At 42.2% G+C, this 16495-nt stretch overlaps 1 long non-coding RNA gene across 1 annotated transcript in view; it reads left to right on the forward strand.

Annotated features, from left to right (window-relative positions):
* The window catches only part of LOC147120463 (uncharacterized), a 56952-nt gene extending 42283 nt beyond the window's left edge, over positions 1-14669 (forward strand). The window contains exon 3 of the long non-coding RNA XR_015077854.1: positions 14365-14669. This is a non-coding gene — a long non-coding RNA (uncharacterized LOC147120463). The remainder of the gene's footprint in view (positions 1-14364) is intronic.
* The last annotated feature ends 1826 nt before the right edge of the window (positions 14670-16495 follow it).

Here is a 16495-nt window from a genome sequence, read left to right on the forward strand (position 1 = left end):
GGACTTCATCTCCACAAGGACTGTGCAGTGGTCACTCCTACCAATACTGTCATGGACAGATGCATCTGCGACAGGTAGATTGGTGAGGACAAGGTCATGTTGAGGCTGTTGAATGGGGGAAGCTGCTTGTTATTTTAGGGATTGGCATCTTATTGTTTTTTTTGTGCTCTGATCCTGTGGTGGGGCTCCAGCTGTGGGTTGCTGTGTGAGGTTCGTTGCTAAATTGCCACTTTAGTTGTGAGTGCAAATAGCACATAAGGTCAGAAAAGGGCTATTAAAGTTGGGAGCAGCAGCAGGGAAAGAAATAAAGGCCAAGAGATGGTGAAAAGTTCAGTCGTGGATTCAGAGAGATGGAATTTTGGAAATAAAGGTGGGAGAGGCCACAAATCTTGGCAGAACTGAATAAGGAAGTAGAGAGTGTGGAGATAGCACGGGAGGAGGCTTTGGTGGCAGTGGGAGAGTAAGGTAGGAGCTGTGGGCAGAAAAGCAGGATGGATCGGGCAAGTGAAATGCCAGGCAGGCTGCAGGCACCAGCAGATTGCTGGATGGGAGCAAAGCAGGAAAGAGGGTTAAAAATATGGCAGTAAAAGAATATTTTGCTACAATGCTGAATATTATGATGGAACTTAATAATACAGCCCAGTTTCTATATGAACAGTACCTTTTGATCAAACATCTATTCAATGTTCCTTCTTGTTTTCTGAAATAGTGTACAAATGCTACCAAAGCACTGAAAGGATTAATGTAACAATGTCCTTCATTTGGTTTTGAAGCATGTACTGCTCAATGCACACAAGGGCAACTTTTCATACCTGACCAATTCGTTCCTAACCTGTAAATCCTATGGCAATTGTCCATTCAGTACAAAAGATGGTAAAGATTCAAACACACTGATGAGCTCATGCTTCACATTTTAAATTGTTGAGCTGGAATGTTCCCTTAATGACAAATTAAGCAAGTATTAGACAAATGGAAAAATAACACAAAGGCAAATGTACAAATATTTATGTTTTTGATGTTGATTCCCCTCCTGTTCTTCACTATCCTCCTGAGTGCATTAACTCTTGTTAGAGTACAGGTCCATGAGTACTGATAACGCTCTGATACCTCTCCCAAGTAGCTATTCTTTATGTGTAAGCCTAGACAGCAAGTATTGAAAGGCTATCTGAAAATAGAACCATTACAACTGACCCTGAATACTGTACTAATGTCCACACAAGTGCTCTTTCTAGCAAAATTCACTAGACAGTGATCAGAACTGCAAATCTTGCATGTTTTTCCTCTTCACTATTGAATGATTTTGAAGACAATTGTGTAACATCCCCCATTGTGTTACCCTCCCTGAGATTGGCTGAGTTAGCAGATTTGGGGATCAAACCTTCTTGATCTGTGTGGCTCATGGCCACACCATGCAGTACATTTGCCCACTGAGCCATTCACGGAACAGTGCGAAATATGCTAACCTTTTCAAAATCAGTCCTTTATGGCTAATCTTCTGATCTGCTCCATAACCAGCTACAGGTATCTGCCAACAATTACACATTTGTCAAATAATTTATGTAAGTGTAGTATTAATTCCAAGAAAGCAGATTATGATTAAGATTTATGAAAAGTCAATAATGCTTTGCAAGAAGTCACTCTGGAACAAAAAGCTGAGCATGCAGAATGAACCTCTGCCATGAAAACATTCCATTATTTTAATGTGCTCTGGGATTGATTATCTGTGGTAACATCATATATACAAGGACATTAAGTAAAATTACTCTATAGTCACTTTGCTCACCTTTGATATAATAATAGAGTTTGCACAGTATTAATTTAAACTAAACCTTACCCTTGTAAACTTTCTGACAGGTAAGAGATTGAAAGTTTATACAACTGGGAGCAATGCTTTTAGGTCCGTCAATGGCTTTTTTCCCTCCCAGAAACTGTACAGGCTACATGTGACTGCAAATCTACTACATTTCCTGACCTCTTGCTGTACTGTGAATTGTCAGTGCCAGAACAGTAAAGGTTTTATTCAATGACTCGCTGGACCAGAATTTTCAAAGTATAGTCAGATGGTCACTTTGGATACAATTCTGTGGGTTTTTTGCAGAATAATTCATACATATAAATATTTAATGAGCATTAATCTTAACAAACACACATATTATATATATATAATAGATATACAGTAAATGTATTATTTTACTGATGGTGAAGTTTACAACAGCTAAATAGATTACCCTGATTACACTACAAAATAATTCAACTATGGAGCAAACTTTGTAGTGTAAACCCTTCAGCCTCATGTCATAGCATATGGCACACCTCAACTTCTGGTTTTCTTATTATTTTGGTAGCAGTGTGAATATAGACCTAGAATGACATCAGAATGCATCATCAAGGCAACAGTGTATACCAGTGTAGCTCATGACATCATCACACTCCTATCAATCTTGGCTTCCTGTTTTGGTGGATCTAGAGTAACAACTGCAAACTTTAGGCCTCTATTCTGTGTCATTCCAGGTATAAGTTAAATGCAGATTAACAGTGTGCTCAGTCTGAAGGTATGCATTCATTTAAATCACTAGAAAGTCACATGTTTGATTTATTGTAACCTAAGCAATCAAAAACTGTACTTTGAACAGCAAAGTAAAAAGCCAAAAAGTTGTATTATATCTTTTGAATATCACAAATAGAGAGATTATAGAAAAAAGCTGCAAGCCTCCCAAACCCTTTAGTTATGTCTCAAAGGATGTCTTTAAACTACAAGTGTAGTGATGTGTGAAGAGGTTTTGCATCCCACTTCTACTAAAGTTTTGTAGTGTAAATCTGGAAGTTCAGGCTTGACCTGAATGCAGAGCATAGCAGAGTGAGATATTACCATTGAGGTAGGCCAGGTATGCATGAGGATAAGATAGCTGCGGCCAATTAAAAATTTAGAAAATGGGGCAGAATCTCAATTAAGAATGAGCCAGGTAAATCAATATCATTTGCTATCTGGAATGCCTAAGATTCTGGATTGGCCATTAATCTTAGACAGGGGCATGGTATAAAAGAATTCTAGAAAATAATGGTCGCATTTGTGGAGCATTTATAATTCCAGGTTAGCAATACACAAGAATAAAATAAGATGAATACTGTGAGCTGGCACTGCTTTAGGACTGTGCAACCTGTGCAATTGTATGGGATGACGAGCCAGTCAGGAGCTCTGAGCAGAACCAGTGATAAGTTTAAAGATTGAGGTAAACCTGTAGTGTATGTGCTTTAAGTCAGAACTACTTTTTACAGCTCCTGTATACTGTAGTACCGGCAGTAACCACACCGGTATGCCTCTGTACTCCAGTCTAGAGATTGCCCTCCTCCAGTAAAGACCTGTTATTTGTTTATGTACAGCATCCGTGTAATTATTTATCCACTGAACCACGGATCTAACAGTGGCGACGAGTGTTGATGCGAATCTACCTGCAACGTTAAACAAAAACAAAAAAATAGTCGAGTCCAGGAACACGGGCGTCGACCGCGAGCAACCACCCAGCAGTCAGGCAGAGATCCAACTTCACTGGGGAGGCTGTGGAGAGCCGGGCTTGGTTCCCCAGCCACAACGAGCAGTAAGAGACCGACGACAGGTCCAGAGCAGACCCTTCCCGCGCAGAGGCAGCTGGAGCCGACCGACGGCAGAGAGAGAGAGCCGGGCAGCGTCGACGGGGTAAGAAAAAGGGTGAAGAGAGCAGGGTGCAGCCGGGGGTTGATCACCGAGCGGCGTCGAGGAAAAATACTGCAAAACCGGAGAGAGAGAGGGTAAGAAACAGCCGGGTTCTAGACTGAGCGGCGTCGACAAATATCAAGAGAAGAACGCGCAGAGCACAGCCAGGGATCACGGGCTGATCAGGGTCCGCGGGGCGAAGCAAGGGGAGACGCCATTGAGCCGCGGAGAAGCAGGGAGAGCGCGGGAGACGCCATTGAGCCGCGGAGAAGCAGGGAGAGTGCGGGAGGTGCCATTGAGCCACAGAGAAGAAAGAAGAGCGCGGGAGACGCCATTTTGTGAAGCCGCAGCGGAGAAGATGGGCGAGCGCGGGAAGGAAGGAAAGCGCGGGAGATGCCATTTTGTGCCAGCGGAGAAGAAGGGGAAGCGCGGGAGGCGCCATTGGTGATAGTTAACGCACAACCAAGGATGCCGAAGAGTGGCAGTATCTCTACGTTCGACAATGAATTCGAAGATTGGGCGACATATGTGGAACGTATTGAGGTGTACTGCAGGGCGAATGAAGTGCCAGATGCTAATAAAGCACTGGTTCTGTTAAATTCCATGGGTGCAAAAACTTATGGGTTACTGCGAAATCTAATAACCCCAGAGAAGCCGGTAAACAAGAATTTTGAAAGCATAGTAGAAATCCTACAGGACCACTTAAACCCCACACCGCTGCTGATAGCAGAACGATTTAAGTTCCATAAAAGGAACCAACACAAAGACGAAAGCAATGCTGAGTACCTAACGGAACTGCACAAGCTATTAAAATACTGCCAGTTTGGAGCGGGACTAGCAGACACGTTAAGGGACAAGTTTGTGTGTGGGCTACAAAGTGAAGGAACCCAGAAACGGCTTCTATCAGAAAAGGACCTTACGCTGGACAAAGCTTTCAGTATGGCAGTATCACACGAAACAGCCACAAGGGGTGCTGCAGAGATACAACGGAGACCGCAAGAATATGGCACCAACGAAATAACCTATGGAACAGGGAAGTGCTATCGCTGCGGCAGAACAACACATGACCAGAAAGATTGTTGGTTCAAGGACCAAGTGTGCAGACAGTGTGGGAAAGCAGGACACATAGCAAGAGTCTGCAGGTCTGGGAAGAAAACCAACAGTAAGAAATCTCCACAGGAGACGTACAAAAAGGTACACCAGATGATGGACAGTGGTTCAGACGAACAGAAAAGTGACACAGACTCCGGAAGCAAGGAGCTGGGTTGTCTGAAACTATATAAGGTAACCAAAATGGAGGATCACCAGACTATCTGGGTTACACTCAAGAGAGACGGAGTCCAAGTGGAAATGAAATTGGACACAGGGTCAGCTCTAACAGTCATAAATCAAAGAGACTACAAGCGGCTATTTTCACACATACCCTTGAAAGCTACAGAGATTGTCTTGAAGATCTATACGGGGCAAAAAGTCTACCCCAAAGGAAAAATAAGGGTGAAAGTGACATATAAAGGTCAGGAAATACCTAAAATGGATATATATGTATTGCCAAATGGAGGACCACCACTGCTAGGATGTGAATGGATCCAGAAGATACATTTAGATTGGCATTCCATACAGGCACTGAAGGTGGAGGCCAAAAAGGATGACGATGTCACACCTGGACGACTGTCAAAAATGCTAACTGACGCAAAAGAAGTGTTCCAGGAGGGGCTAGGAACACTAAAAGGAATAACAGCAACAATTAAAATAGAGGATAATGCAAGTCCAAAGTTTCTGAAGGCCAGACCAGTGCCTTATGCGATCAGACCAGCGGTTGAAGCAGAGCTGGAAGGGTTGGAACGTTCAGGGGTACTGTCCAAAGTGGACTGGAGCGAGTGGGCTACACCCATTGTTCCTGTAATGAAGAGGTCGTTGAGTAATACGCCTGGGGAACCAAAGAAGGTCCACATCTGTGGGGATTTTAAGGTGACAGTGAACCCAGTCCTTCACACGGTGCAATATCCGCTTCCACGAATTGAGGATATTTTCGCCTCGCTATCTGGTGGTAAACGCTTCACAAAAATTGATCTAGCCCAGGTGTACTTGCAAATGGAGGTAGAAGAAGCTTTGAAACATTACCTTACGATCAACACCCATAAAGGTCTCTTTCAATACAACCGGCTGGTGTTTGGAGTAGCCTCGGCTCCGGCTATCTGGCAAAGGGCGATGGATCAGGTCCTGCAAGGGATTCCAGGGACCCAGTGTTATTTGGACGACATCTTGGTCATGGGCGAAAATGACGGTGATCATCTTGCTAACTTGGAGAAGGTGCTCACCAGATTAAAGGAATATGGGCTACGAGCTAATCGCCACAAGTGCGAGTTTTTCCAGAAACAGATCTTGTATTGCGGCCACGTCATCAATGAAGAGGGGTTACATAAGTCCCCTGACAAGATAAAGGCAGTAGTCAAGGCTCCAGCACCGGAAAATGTGTCACAACTGAGGTCGTTCCTCGGGCTGGTAAACTATTACCACAAGTTCTTACCAAATTTGTCTACGGTATTACACCCGCTGAACACCCTACTGCAAACAGGGGTACCATGGAAGTGGGATGACGAACGTAGATGAGCTTTCCAGAAGTGTAAAGAATTGATCACATCAAAAGAGGTGTTGGCCCATTTCAACCCAGCACTACCAATTCGTTTGGCATGTGATGCATCACCCTACGGCATTGGAGCGGTGCTGTCGCACAAATTCCCGGACGGTTTGGAGAGGCCAGTAGCCTTTGCGTCTCGGTCACTAACCTGAGCCGAGCGCAACTACACCCAGATTGATAGGGAGGCCCTCAGCCTAGTATGGGGAGTAAAAAAATTCAACCACTATCTGCATGGACAGAAGTTCACCTTGCTGACTGACCACCAACCACTTGTCTCCACCTTTAATCCTAAGAAGGGCGTGCCAGTGATGACTGCACAGCGGTTACATAGATGGTCCCTGTTTCTAGGGCGAATCAATATGAAATAGAATATAAAGGCACAAGACAGCATGGGAATGCTGATGGGCTATCGCACCTGCCACTGCCTACTGTGGAGGAAGCACCAGCAGTGGACCCTATCGAGATATTTTATTCGTCGATAATTGAACGATTGCCAGTAACAAACGCGGATATAGAGAAGGAGACCCGCAATGATCCGACGCTGTCACGGGTATATGAATTGACGGTGAGGGGATGGCCAACACATGGCGACTCACTGTTGCCAGCGTTCTCATCCAGAAGAGAACAGCTGTCAGTATGCCAGGGGACAGTGATGTGTGGATCCAGAGTGGTGATTCCACCCAAGTTAAGGGAGAGAGTGCTAAATGAGCTACATTAAGGTCATCTGGGGGGAGTGAAAATGAAAAGCCTAGCTAGGGCTTATGTGTGGTGGCCGGGAATCGATCAACAAATCGAAGACCTAGCTAAGAGCTGCTTAGGATGTCAGAAGGTCCAAAATGCACCACCACATGCCCCTCTACACCCATGGGAGTGGCCCTCCTCTCCATGGCAACGGGTGCACATTGATTTCGCTGGTCCTTTCATGGACTCAATGTTCTTAATAGCAGTAGATGCTCATTCAAAGTGGCCTGAGGTGATAAAGATGTCTTCAACCACTACAGAGAAAACGATTGCAGTCCTATGGACCATATTTGCCAGAAACGGGTTGCCAGAGCAGATCTGCTCTGATAATGGACCACAGTTTGTGTCCGATGAGTTCCAAAAATTCATGGAAAGGAATGGGGTAAGGCATTACACATCTGCCCCGTATCATCCAGCCACCAATGGATTGGCTGAGAGGTTCGTACAAACCTTTAAGAAGGCGATAAAGGCCATTAGCGATGAGGAAATTCCACTACAGCATAAGATGGACAATTTCTTATTAGCCTACCGAAACGCGACACATGCAGTTACCAACCAGACCCCGGCCATGATGTTCTTTAACCGAAGGTTGAGATCTCGTCTGGACTTGCTCAGACCAAATGTGCGAAGAAATGTTGAGGACAAACAATTCCAGCACATCAACGAGAAGCCGACAAGGAGCTTCAATGTAGGGCAACCAGTCTTGGCCCGGGACTATCGAACAGAGAAGTGGCAACCCGGAACAATATGTACAAGGCAGGGGCCATTAATGTACACAGTGGATGTCGGGGAGAACATTGTGAGACGCCACGTCGATCAGATCTTAGCATCACAGGAATGCGTCAACCCCATGTCTCGAGTACCTGGGGATGAAACCGACATACCGGTAGTATCTACTTCAGACCCAGTAGCAGTGGAACCCGAGGAACTACCCGATGAAAGGGGGTCAGAATCGCCTCTGCACCAAGAACAAGAACCTCCGGAAAGGCGCTATCCCGAAAGGGTCAGGAAGCCGCCCCAAAGACTGAATCTATAAATGGACTTTTGTTATTGAATGTACATGTAAAAATGTAATTGTTATTTGAATATTAAGGGGGTATTATTAATCTAAAAAGGGAGGAATTGTAGTGTATGTGCTTTAAGTCAGAACTACTTTTTACAGCTCCTGTATACTGTAGTACCGGCAGTAACCACACCGGTATATAAGCTGTGCGCATGCCTCTGTACTCCAGTCTAGAGATTGCCCTCCTCCAGTAAAGACCTGTTATTTGTTTATGTACAACATCCGTGTAATTATTTATCCACTGAACCACGGATCTAACAAAACAAAACTATTTTCATATTACCCACTGCAAACATGCCTTTTCACAATTGCACGTCTGCGGATTTGACACCAAAATAAGTAGGTAGTATTTAGTATCATTGTCAATTAAAATGTGGGGGTCACAAACTGAAGCTTTGCACAGGGTCCCCACAAGGCAAACACAGCCCCTAACTGTGAGTGTACAATTAAATATTGTAGAAACCTCAGTCATATCTGGAGCGCATGCATGAATCACTGAAATCTGTGAAATAGAAGTTGATAAAACATTTCATATTGTGTATCTATGTTCATAATTGGTGTCAAAACACTTTCTACAAAGCAAAAGTTGTCCCTTGTGATAGGGAACACCAAGTCACCATGACTTATATCACTTTGAGTGGCTGACTTCCTAAACCAAGAGTTATCACTTTAGGGTTATTTCCATGTGACCTGTGGATGCCCATGAGTAGGGGGAGAGGACAGACAGTTTTCTCTGCTGTAGGTCTAAGCCACTCAGTGCAATCCTAAGGGCTGCAGAAACAGTCATTAAGTTACACGGTTGTCATTTCTTGTACATTCATTCAGAAGTAATGCACATTACTCTTCCCGATTGTAAAAACATTGTCTGCCTTTACCTATGGCAGATCCATAAAAGCCTTTAAGTTTGAACACTTATGGTGGAAGTATTCAAGATACCCAAAGGCTTGCATTGTACTAATCATACATTTATATTAAAACAACTGCATATCCCTTACAACCTTGTCACTACCACTTTAAAATAACATTATTATCAATTTCAGAGCACCTTCAACTTTATGACAAGTGAACTTCCTCGCCCCTCAGCCAGAAGGAAACAGCAGTCTAAGATACAGACTTCTTCAGAATTGCCATGATTGCCACTCATTTCTAGACTAGGAGGAGTAGGAATAGGTAAACAGTCACTCTCTTCTCAAATTTGACTGCTCATGTATCATACAGTGCCCCACTTAGTGGTCAAACCAAGAACTGATGAAACTCATCCCAACCATGGCAAGCAAATTTGAGTGATCAGTAACCATGTAAATTGAGTCTGATGCCATCTGTTAGGAGGCCAGCACTATAGTTACCAGACAAGCAGCATGCATCAACTTTTTTTAGACAAAGAGTAAAATTCACAATGTGGGACTATACGGGAAGCTTGGGATCCTGCTGCAGATTCCAGCACAAATGCAGTTTGCACTGAGTTTTATTTAGCCTTAAAATACAGTCCTCATTCCAAAAAGCCTACAATTTGGCCCCCCTGCCATTTACTATAGTACAGCTGGGTGAAAGGTAAACTCAATGAATGGGCTGTTTGCATTCTGTTCATATCATTGCTCAACTGGCAGTGGAAGGCTGAGTTTGACCCATGAAGCAGAAACAGCCATAAGAAAGAAAGAATTGCATTTATATAGCGCTTTTCACAACACGTCCCAAAGCGCTTTACAGCCAATGAAGTACTTTTTTTTTAAGTGCAGTCATTGTTGTAAGTAGGAAATTTGTGCCCAGCAAGCTCCCACAAATAGCAATGTGATAATGACAGATAATCTGTTTTTAATGATGTTGCTGAGGGATAAATATTGGCCAGGACACCGGGGATAACTCCCCTGCTCTTCTTCGAAATAGTGCCATGGGATCTCTTACGTCCACCTGAGAGGGCAGACGGGACCTCGGTTTAATGTCTCATCTGAAAGACGGCACCTCGGACAATGCAACACTCCCTCAGCACTGCACTGGAGTGTCAGCCTAGATTAATGTGCTCAAGCCATTTAATATTAAAGAATGACTAAAAGCAAGTAAAGTTCAAAAAATGAAACCCACGAGATGAAAGAATGAAGAGGATACTGATGGAATTGAATTGAATACCGCGGAAATGTAAGGAATAAATATTTTCTTTTTACAGGGCTCAATAATAATTTACTGGCCATAAAACTCGTGAAATTGGCACTGTTAATAGTCAGGCCCTATTTTGCATGATTATGCCTCCTCTTGTGAATGCTTTGCTGGAAGCTCTGTGTGCTACCATAATCCAGCAATGTTTACTTGAAACTGAATTTACAGAATACACCCCCATCCCACCAAAGCAATGCATTGGCACAAACAGGGAGACTGGAAGGAATATGGAAAAATCTAGGGAATATTGGGTAGAAATATAAGCAACAGTAAAAAATATTTAACAAACACATGTATCATACATAAACTGAACACTTCTAGACATACAAACACACATAGATCATTGATTTTAATATTAAAAGACTTGTGCATGCTGCACATTTTCTGTGAGTGTCATTTATTTCCTGTAACACTGGCCCTATCACACTTTCCCCATGAAACTTTGCTCTTGGCTCTACAGAAAATCAGAACTAAAGAGATAGAGAACGAATCAAAGACAAGAAAATTTGCTAGAAAACTGCCAACTTACTAAAGTCTTATGAAAACAACCCATCCTGAATGACCAGTCAAGAGAACCTTCTTGTAAAAGAAAGCTGCTAGCTACCTCTCCCAGTACTGCCAGATCCCAGCAACCCATCACAATACTGCCAGAACTTGGGTCCCCTAAGTGTTCCTGAGCCGATAATCCCAGCCTTCCTGGGTTTCAAGGTTTCCCTGTGATTTTCCCTACTCCCAGAACTCTGGACTTCTCTCCCAGTTATTACAGATCCTGGGACCTGCCTCACTGCTCCCAGTAGTCCAATACTGTGTGCTCCTAGGCCGCATGGCCCTTCTTTCAATGCTTCCAGATAGATCATGGATCTCCCACAAGGCATTGCTTGACCATGAAGTCCATTCCAGCACTACCAGGTGTTACACCCCCCTTCTCAGTTCTCCTAAATACCAGGGTTCCCCCCCCCCACCAACCGCCGGGTCCCTCCCCTGCCGCTAGTGCAAATAAATCCGTGTCCCTATCTGTCATTAATAGATCTTACGAGGAAAATCTCAAATAATCAATGAACAAAATCAGGCTCAGAAGAATATGCTGATCGATCAAAACATTGTTGAATAAACATTACTACCCATTGTAGGAAAGTGTAAACTTGTAAATGTTGGAGAACTGTTGTAGGAAGTACATTTAAGCAACTAATGAATAATTACGCACGCAATCTATTGAATTTGATGGTGACTAAACAATGGCATCAAATAGCTGCAATGGTGGAAGACAGCATAGATCAAACAGCAAAACATGAGATAACAAAAACAACAACAACTTGCATTTATATAGTGCCTTTAACGTAGTAAAGCATCCCAAGGCACTTCACAGGAGAGCTATCAACCAACATTTGACACTGAGAGATATAAGGAGATATTAGGAAAGGTGACCAAAAGCTTGGTCAAAGAAGTAGGTTTTAGGGACATAGAGATGCCAGTTAACTCTTTAACCTATAGAACCTGCTTTGGATGATGTATCCTCAGTTCCACTTAATGGATGTACTATTGATACCTGTACAAAAATCTCAGGACAGTTATTTTTCATAGAAAAAAACAATTTAATATACTTGTCAGGAAATCACAGGCAGTAATGTTGAGAGGTAAAATAAACCATCCAATATATTTTATTTCATTGGTTGTAAAGCTCTTTGGGATGTCCTGAGGTTGTGAAATGCACTATAGAAATGCAAGTCTTTCTTTCTATTTTTTATTTGAGCATGTAAGAACACATGTTTTAAGCTGTCATATTAGAGCCTTTCTCATATGGAAATAACAGTACAATCTAACATGAAGCAAACAACTTATTCTGTAGGAACCTTGAATTTTGTTCTGATGTTAATTCTCAACCTATTAATAAATAATTAGCTGATAAATAATAATTGATTATAGAATTTGTTTTGTTCTCACTTTAGTACCAAAAGCACTAAATTGATGGATAGCAACAAGGCCAAATAAATACAAGAAAAAATAAACTTGTCTTTCACATTAAGGCTGTAATGTTTTATTTTTGAAGTGGCATGTAATGGAATTAGAATCATCATAAATGTACTGTGCAAGCTGAATACATGGAAAACTGAAAACAACTTGTTTTCTTAAAATACTATAATGCTGTTCTCTAATGGACTGACCATTGCTGTGCTTTAATTTAATTAATAGAGATGTTTAAATACAAAACTAAATTTTTAATACAATAGCTCATAGGTTTTTAATGAAGAACAGTTAGCCGATATTGAGTTACACAGCTATAACCTAATCAATGGGTTTAGATGAAATCACAAATTGCAAAAGCACAATCCAAAACTGTTATGAAGCCATCTGAGATGTGTTACAGCCTTTAACTTTCTCACAGCTAGCTGTTATATTTTCTGTTTTTACAATTTTTATTTGGTTTTGATAATACCATCTCAAATGCTTTCCTGTGTCCATGACTTCCTCCATCACTGGAATGGAACAGTCTGCATAAGCGTCCCTGTGGCTGGCTTCCAAAGGCCAGGAATTTCCTTGGAGCTGATGTCATTCCACTGCCGTAACTTTGCCTGAAGTGTGACGGAATCCCCGTTTACGCATTTCTGACAAAGTTACGGCAGCAGAGCAGGAACAGCTCCAAGGAAATTCCTGGCCAATGTCATTACTGATTCATTGATGGGAGCTCTGGTTTAGCTGTCCTTTAAAATGCTGCAATGATTTCTGGAGGCAAAATAGGGTCCCCTTATTGATTTTTCCTCCCTCTAAGAATGAGCTTTCTGACATTGTGAGCTGTTCCATCTAACAGCCTGGCTGAAAACTGATGAACTCATACATTGGTATCACTATCCCTGAAAGTCAGTAAAAGTGATTTGATCTGTGTTTTTAACATGACAATCAGTGTTTCATTAGCAAGCTTATGATGTGCATGTGCCCATGGTTAAAACATTTCATCTGAATGCACATGTGTGTAAACATGCATGCAGAATTCCTTAAACTCTTTTCACCAGTAATGCTAGTATTGAGCCTATCAATAACTTATTTGAGGGCATTATGCAAATAAATACACTTTACAACCTACATTCTGACAAACACAACAATATATATTGTTATATGACTGCCACTAGAGTGTTGAAAGGTTATATTCTTGCAGCATATTACTAGGCTATTCATTACATTTATGTATTGCTTTATTTCAGAAGAAAATGTTAACACCATTCACAGTTGTACCTATCATCTCCTCAAGCATTCTCTAAATCCATACTCAATCTGGATTCCAAGACCTAACTATCAGAAAAGCTTTCTGATTTGTGTGTTTTGTCAGAAAGCTATTTTAAATTAAGATATAACATGCACAATCACACAAGAGGTGATAGTTGTTCTTACGTTTGTTTTATGTTCTATTCCGAAGAAGAGTTGCACAGCCTTCAGTCTATATAATATGTATAATGTACATATTGGTCATTAAAAACCCAATGACTGCAAGCACCATTGATCACTGCAGGCTGCTGTATTCTATATTTAAGCTATCAACCACATTACAAGAGAGTGAATATGCTGGGAGTGTATTGCACACACAAGCAGAACAACTGTTTTCAGTCCTCTCCGCTGGAGCAGAACTAAAATCTGGAAGTAATCAGTGACCAATGAACATAAGAAATTTACCAGAAAACACTTGAGCACAGTTGGTGTCTTTCTGGTACTCCTGCTAGTACATAGGTACATAATCCCATCCCCCATCTTCCTTGTTTGGCAGCAGCAGTCTGCTGTATGCAACCACAAGCCTCGGGGTGTTGATGGTTGCAAAGAAGCTGTGGTGTCTGACACCTGCTGGGATCCAGAAATATAGTACTATGGCTTCCATTGTTTGCTTACTCCTTCCCAACTCTCTGCTCCTCTTCCTGCCTCGTCATTGTAAAAGCTGAAGAGCTGGAGAACTGCCAGGGCCTCATCCTTGATATCAACAAAAATGTGTCAAAGCCAAATTTATTAGCCTAGGTTATTAGTGGGAGCAAGCAGGACTGTTTACAGAGCCTAATTCTCTTCTAATTGCAGACACTATAAAATAATTACTATCCACAGGCTGGCAGCACAAGACGGAGTGGGTAACAGAAGAAACTGCGGGGGTGAAGAGAAACAAACAGTACAAAGGATTTTGTCGTGCTGAGGTGATTGTAAGCTGGCACAAACAAATTAACTCAACTCATTAAAAAATTACATTTTAACATCATTCTCGTTTTACTTTCTCTTTTAATTGAACATCGATTACATTGATTTATCACTACTTTCCTAATGAGGGAACTCCTTCACCGCATTACTTGAAATGCTGAAATAGGTTTTTCTTCCTGTTAGTCTACGCAAAAAAAATACTGCTCATCTCCCCTCCCCCACCATCCCACTCTCCCCTCCCCCCAAAAAATCCATGTTTTAAAAAAACTTCAACTGCAGATTCCTGAATTACTGCTGCTCCAGTTAAGCCATGGGTAACTCGCAGGGGCTGCAAAACATCATGAAAAGTATGAGAACTCCTCAACATAAATATTGCTGTTAGCAAAGGTTAGGAAAACAAATGGCGGATGAAAAAAACAAACACAATTGGTATGGAAAAAAAGGACCTCAGCAGGAATGCCACAGTGGCTCCATTAATGGAAACTGAGAAACATGAAAAATCAATAAAGTAATAATTAAATTGTGGCCTACAGCATCCTGCCCAAAACACCAGCTGCATTAGTTAAAATATAAAAACGGACCAGAGGATTAACATTTAAGAGAAAACTGGCAACATGCTCTATTCGTGCAATGGAGACTTTAGAGCTGGGATTGTTTACTAGCTCATGCCAGCAATTGTTTTAGGTTTGGGGACTGTCCTATTAGTAGAAGGTTAACAATACAAATTGCCAAGCTAGAGTCACAGATCTTTGATTGACCTGCATTCTTAAAAACATCCCTGTCCTCACTACCACACCTGGGGCTCTACTTTAGTGTAGCTGTCACTGGTGTTATATGCAGTAGTGAATTGATGACATTCATTCAGTGATGAAGAAGTATACATCATGTCTGTCCGGACTGCACTGGCCAGATGGACCCTGACCATCCATCGCCTGTCAGGGCCACATCTGTTCACACTGCTGGTTAGAGTACTAACAAGTCCTTTGCTTTAGAAAAGATGGTGTCAGCTATGTAAAGGGACATGGGCGCTCACGATTTCTTTAAGAGAGCAAGAGACACAAATTCCAAATCTGAGCAACACAAAAAACTGACACTTAAACAATAAAACTTTGCCCTGCCAGCAGGCATCATGCTATTGTATACTTTCTGTATTCTAAACACACTGTGATAGACTCCTGCTGTGAATGGTTTTAAATGACAAGGGCTCGCAGCTTTTCAGGATATTGGAAGTCGCAAAATTTACTTGTGTGTCATGTAAATAAAACAAGCCTAGGCCCTTTCCACGATGAGCAAACTTTATTTCCACCCATTTATTTTCTCAGAGTTAGCTGGGAGAGTTCATTAGGTTCCTTGTGAGGTGTGAAAGAAGGAGAGGAAGCCTGTGTGAAGTTATTCATTGTCTTACGACTCAATTCTAATCACCTCACTCAGCATGACTGACAGGGAAGCGCTTTACACCATGATTGAGAGTATTGATTTCTCAGCCCCTTTCGGGGCATGCTGGAGATACACAATCAGAGCCTTCACTTTCAAAAAAACCTCTTCATCTGCCTTAATCATCTGATCAATAATTAGCATCAGTATAGTGGGTCTTCGACAAAACCATCTCTGCAGCCTTTCTCTCCACTGAGCTGCAAATCTGCTGAGTCAAGGTGATCCATTAGTTAAAGAAATGAGCAGTAAGCAGCACAACCTGACTCGCAGCAAAGAGCATCAGTGATAGGAACCCCTATTTTTATTATACCAGAGCTTCTCTCCTCCCACCCCCATCCTTCATGGACCATTGGCCAGCAACCCATCACCTGCATAAACAGCTGGAAACTGAGAGTCCCAGTGAATGAATCGCATCTCTCAGCTGCTCAGCTGGAACCTCAGTTGAAAAGCCCTGCAAAATAAAACAGTACCTCGGCCCTGTCTCAAACTGAGCGATATCAGAAACAAGACGGGACTAGAGCAATCAGATTCGGTGGAGGATAGTGTGTTAAAGATCGGAGGCCACGGATAGGCCACTCAAGCAAGATTGGGCTATTTATTCAACACTGTC

Source organism: Somniosus microcephalus, chromosome 4 (assembly GCF_052327205.1).
Source record: "Somniosus microcephalus isolate GS21.2 chromosome 4, FLI_Smic_1.0, whole genome shotgun sequence".
NCBI classification, from domain to species: domain Eukaryota; kingdom Metazoa; phylum Chordata; class Chondrichthyes; order Squaliformes; family Somniosidae; genus Somniosus; species Somniosus microcephalus.